Here is a 5,000-nt window from a genome sequence, read left to right as displayed (position 1 = left end):
GAGAGACTGTTACAAAGTGTTTGAGAGAGAGAGAATGTTACGTTTTGACTGCAGAAACACTTTGTAACATTCCATTTCAGAGAGAGAGAGAGAGAGACTGACTCTAGGCTGTGATTTATAATCCGTTCTAACTAGACGCTACAGCAGCAGACATCCACATTACCTTCTTCTACAGCGAACGGCACATGGAAGGGAGGAGGTGGGTGCAACGAATCAGCATTAGGCGCGGAGGAGGATAAGATCCTTTGCATTATAAGTCCCTCTCCCCCGAGCCGTCTAGCGACCACTGTAGCTCACAATGAAGCCCCAGTGTAACCAGCATAGGATCGCAGCAGTCAGCAGCACACATACCCGCAAATGACAGGGAAGTGAAGGACTCACTTTTAACTGATATCAGCATACATTTTCGGCATCCTTAACCCCCTATCGGCCGAAATTGGATACTCACATTTTCGGCCGAAATTATCGGTGGCCGAAATTTCGGTGCACCTCTAATATATATATATATATATATATATACACATACCTCAAAAAAAAGGAACACTTTGAAAACGCATCAGATCTCAATGGGGAAAATCTCATGCTGGATATCCTCGTTACCGGTATGCACTGGGTAATGTGTTAGGATCTTTACTGGTATGCACTGGGTAATGTGTTAGGATCTATACTGGTATGGACTGGGTAATGTGTTAGGATCTTTACTGGTATGCACTGGGTAATGTGTTAGGATCTATACTGGTATGCACTGGGTAATGTGTTAGGATCTATACTGGTATGGACTGGGTAATGTGTTAGGATCTTTACTGGTATGCACTGGGTAATGTGTTAGGATCTATACTGGTATGCACTGGGTAATGTGTTAGGATCTATACTGGTATGCACTGGGTAATGTGTTAGGATCTATACTGGTATGGACTGGGTAATGAGTTAGGATCTATACTGGTATGGACTGGGTAATGAGTTAGGATCTATACTGGTATGGACTGGGTAATGAGTTAGGATCTATACTGGTATGGACTGGGTAATGAGTTAGGATCTATACTGGTATGGACTGGGTAATGTGTTGGGATCTATACTGGTATGCACTGGGTAATGTGTTAGGATCTATACTGATATGGACTGGGTAATGTGTTAGGATCTATACTGGTATGGACTGGGTAATGTGTTAGGATCTATACTGGTATGGACTGGGTAATGTGTTAGGATCTATACTGGTAAGGACAGGTTAATGTGTTAGGATCTATACTGGTATGGACTGGGTAATGTGTTAAGATCTATACTGGTAAGGACTGGGTAATGTGTTAGGATCTATACTGGTATGGACTGGGTAATGTGTTAGCATCTATACTGGTATGGACTGGGTAATGTGTTAGGATCTATACTGGTATGGACTGGGTAATGTGTTAGGATCTATACTGGTATGGACTGGGTAATGTGTTAGGATCTATACTGGTATGGACTGGGTAATGTGTTAGGATCTATACTGGTATGGACTGGGTAATGTGTTAGGATCTATACTGGTATGGACTGGGTAATGTGTTAGGATCTATACTGGTATGGACTGGGTAATGTGTTAGGATCTATACTGGTATGGACTGGGTAATGTGTTAGGATCTATACTGGTATGGACTGGGTAATGTGTTAGGATCTATACTGGTATGGACTGGGTAATGAGTTAGGATCTAACTGGGGCTGTTTTTCAGGGGTTTGGTTTGGCCCCTTAGTTACAGTGAAGGGAACTCCTTAAGGCTTCAGCATACCAAAACAATTTGGACCATGTCTTTATGAACCTTGCTTTGTGCACTGGTGTGCAGTCATGTTGGAACAGGAAGGGGCCGTACCCAAACTCTTCCCACAAAGTTGGGAGCATGAAATTGTCCAAAATGTCTTGGTATGCTGACACCTTAAGAGTTCCCTTCACTGGAACTAAGGGGCCAAGCCCAACCCCTGACAAACAACCCCACACCATAATCCCCCCTCCACCAAATGATTTGGACCAGTGCATAAAGCAACTACCTAGCTGCTATGGGGCTTCTAATCTGGGTTGTAGGGATGGAGCAGATGCAAGGGAGACTGAGATGGTCAGCGACACTTAGGAGGTAGGTAGTAAGACTTTCCTGCAAACCTTTGGGTAATCACAATCTGATCTATATACTGTATATACCAGAAACCCCTGGGGGCTTTCGAGCTTGCAGTGATGCAAATGGCAGTTCAATTATAGGAAATCTTATTTATTTGCCTTTGGCAGAAGATTTGCTATTTAGCGACTTACCATAGATATCCGCTACTGGTAATCTATATTGGAGGTAGGTGTTAAAGCGGTTGTATCCCCTGTGTAAAAAAACAACAAAAAAAAAACCCTGCAGGACAAAATCCTAATGTGCTAGTGTGCATCACATACTAGTACATTATGAAATACTTACTTTAGAATGAAGCCCCCACGTGGTTGCCTGTGAGAGCTGACATTTTCCCTCGGCGTCTCTTCTGGGTTCGGTGGCTCCGGCGCTGTGAGTGGCTGGAGCCACGATGACGTCACTCCCGCACATGTGCACGGGAGTTCACTTTCCTGCAAGAAGCTCTGAAGGTCTGGCAAGATACGCCGGACATTGAGAGCGCATGCGCCACTGGTGTCAGCAGCTGCATGCAGGGTTAATATCTCCTAAACCGGGAAGGTTTAGGAGATATTCATTTTACCTACAGGTAAGTCTTATTATTGGCCGCATTATAGGCCTACCTGTAGGGAAGAATTAAAAAGCGGAGTATACTACCACTTTAATGTCTATACAGTAGTTGTCTAGGGTATATAGTGTGGGGTGCCCAGGGTAAAAGGAAAGCCACACGATTTGGATGAAATTTGCACGGGACTTTCCTAGCTGCAAAAGGGCTTTAAATCTAGGGATGGTGCAGAAATAAGGGACGCTGATATGGTCACCTATACCGGGCAGGTAGGTAGTGGGGCTCTCCTTCAATCCGTTGCTTGTGTCAGTTGTACATATTAGGCCCCTTTCACACGGCTCCATTGAGTCCGTTCTTCTCAGCAGCGGGTCGATCCACCGTTCCCTGCTAAGCAGGTGGATGTCAGCTCCGTCTCTGCTCTGTGTGCGGAGAGGAAGGTGTCAGATCCCCGCTGTCCTCTATGGGGGGATCGGATGAGAACAGACCGCCTGTCCATTCTCATCCAATCCGCCAGACGGATGGAAAATAGGGTTTCCATCCGTCCAGATTTGACGGACGGGATCGGATGTCAGCGGAGATGTCTCTGCTGACATCCGCTGCCCCATAGGGATGCATTTTATCAGGTCCGCCTGAAAAACTGACAGTCGGATCTGATCGGACCGTATGTGTGAAGGGGGCCTAAGGGAATCTTAATTTTATAAATAAATAACACACAGTGCTGTGCCAGAAAAAATGGCAAAAGGTGCTAATAATTCAGCAATAATCGAATCAAATATTAATCATGTGAAGAAATGGTCCATAAGGTGCAAAGTGCTAGCAATAATATTAATAATGTGAAGAAATAGTCTATAAATTTGCAAAAAAGTGTAAGGCGCTAGCAATACAAATATTAACCACTTTACCACCGGAGGATTTTGTTTTACGTCCAGGCCACTTTTTTGTGATTCGGCGCTGTGCGACTTTAACTGACAATTGCGCGGTAATGCAACGCCGTATCCAAACGAAATTTACAGAGCTTTCTTTTGGTGGTATTTGATCACCTGTGCGATTTTTAATTTTTGTGCTATAAACAAAAAAAAGAGCGTCAATTTTGAAAAAATAACAATATTTTTCACTTTTTTTTTTTTTTTTTTTATATAAAATCCCCCCCCCCCCAAAAAAAAATGTAAAAATCAAAATTTTTTAACATTTTAGGCCAATTTGTTTTCTGCTACCTATGTTTGGTAAAAAAAATCGCAATAAGCGTATTATTAGTTTGCGCAAAAGTTATCACGTTTACTAACTACGGGAAAGATTTGTCATTTTTATTGTTTTTTTTTTTTTTACTAGTAATGACGGCGATCTGCTTTTCTTTTTTTCTTTTTTTTCTTTTTTTTCTTTTTTTCTTTTTTTTCTTTTTTTTCTTTTTTTTCTTTTTTTTCTTTTTTTTCTTTTTTTTCTTTTTTTTCTTTTTTTTCTTCTTCGCGGACAGATCGGACCCTTGACTGACATTTTTGACACTGGCAGGGAAGGGGTTAATTTTATTGGAGAGGGAGGGGTTAATGTATGCCTGGTGCTTACTGACATGTGTGGGGGGGGGGGGGGGGGGAGGTGACTGAGTGACACAGGGACAGATCGCATGTTCAGCTATGCTGAATCCTGTAATCTGTCACTGTCTGTCACTTAGGAGATCCGCCCGCTTTGTTTACACAAGTGGGCGGATCTCCAGACTCGATTCCCCGACGACCGGGGAAGAGCAGCGGTGATCACCGCCTCTCCTCCCCTGACCCGACTCCCGCTGTGACTGAATACAGCGGGAGAGAGTCTCCGGCGGTGCGCGCGCGCCGCCCACAAGGGGAGGAGTCCAGCGACGTAGGTCTACGTTGCTGGACGATAACGAGCCACTTTGCCGTAGGCTCAACGTGAGCGGTCGGCAAGTGGTTAAGTATTACCTTGGGAAGACTGAGTACAACGGGAGCGAGCCTCCGGCGGCGCGCGTGCGCCGCCGAGAGAGGGGAATGTCTGGCGACGTAGGTCTACGTCGCCAGACGTTATCAAGCCACTTTGCCGCAGTAGAGCTCTAGTGAGCAGCGGTAAAGTGGTTAATAAATACCATAAGAAATATTACAATAATGTGCAAAAAATAGTTCATGAAATCTCAGTGGGTGATGATGATAAAGTGCAAAAATCCATAAAGTGCTCTGGGCTTCCTCACCACCCCTATGGATGAACCTCTCACCTTACTATCTCACCCCTGTTTTCACCAGAAGGTCCGATAAAGCCGCTCCCCATGTGGGGATTTATCCAATCAGGTGTAGATTTCTAGTTTAAATCCTTTGCACTTT

The 5,000-nt window shown here is 44.2% G+C and overlaps 1 protein-coding gene across 1 annotated transcript in view; it reads left to right on the top strand.

Annotated features, from left to right (window-relative positions):
- Window positions 1-5,000, top strand: part of UTP14A (UTP14A small subunit processome component) — a gene marked incomplete at its 5' end in the record, with an annotated part of 61,572 nt that overhangs the window by 4,621 nt on the left and 51,951 nt on the right. The window lies entirely within an intron of this gene.

Source organism: Pelophylax lessonae (genome assembly GCF_965119305.1).
Source record: "Pelophylax lessonae genome assembly, chromosome: 7".
NCBI lineage: Eukaryota > Metazoa > Chordata > Amphibia > Anura > Ranidae > Pelophylax > Pelophylax lessonae.
The sequence above is the reverse complement of the archived record's forward strand: the minus strand, read 5'-3'. Positions and strand labels throughout refer to the sequence as shown.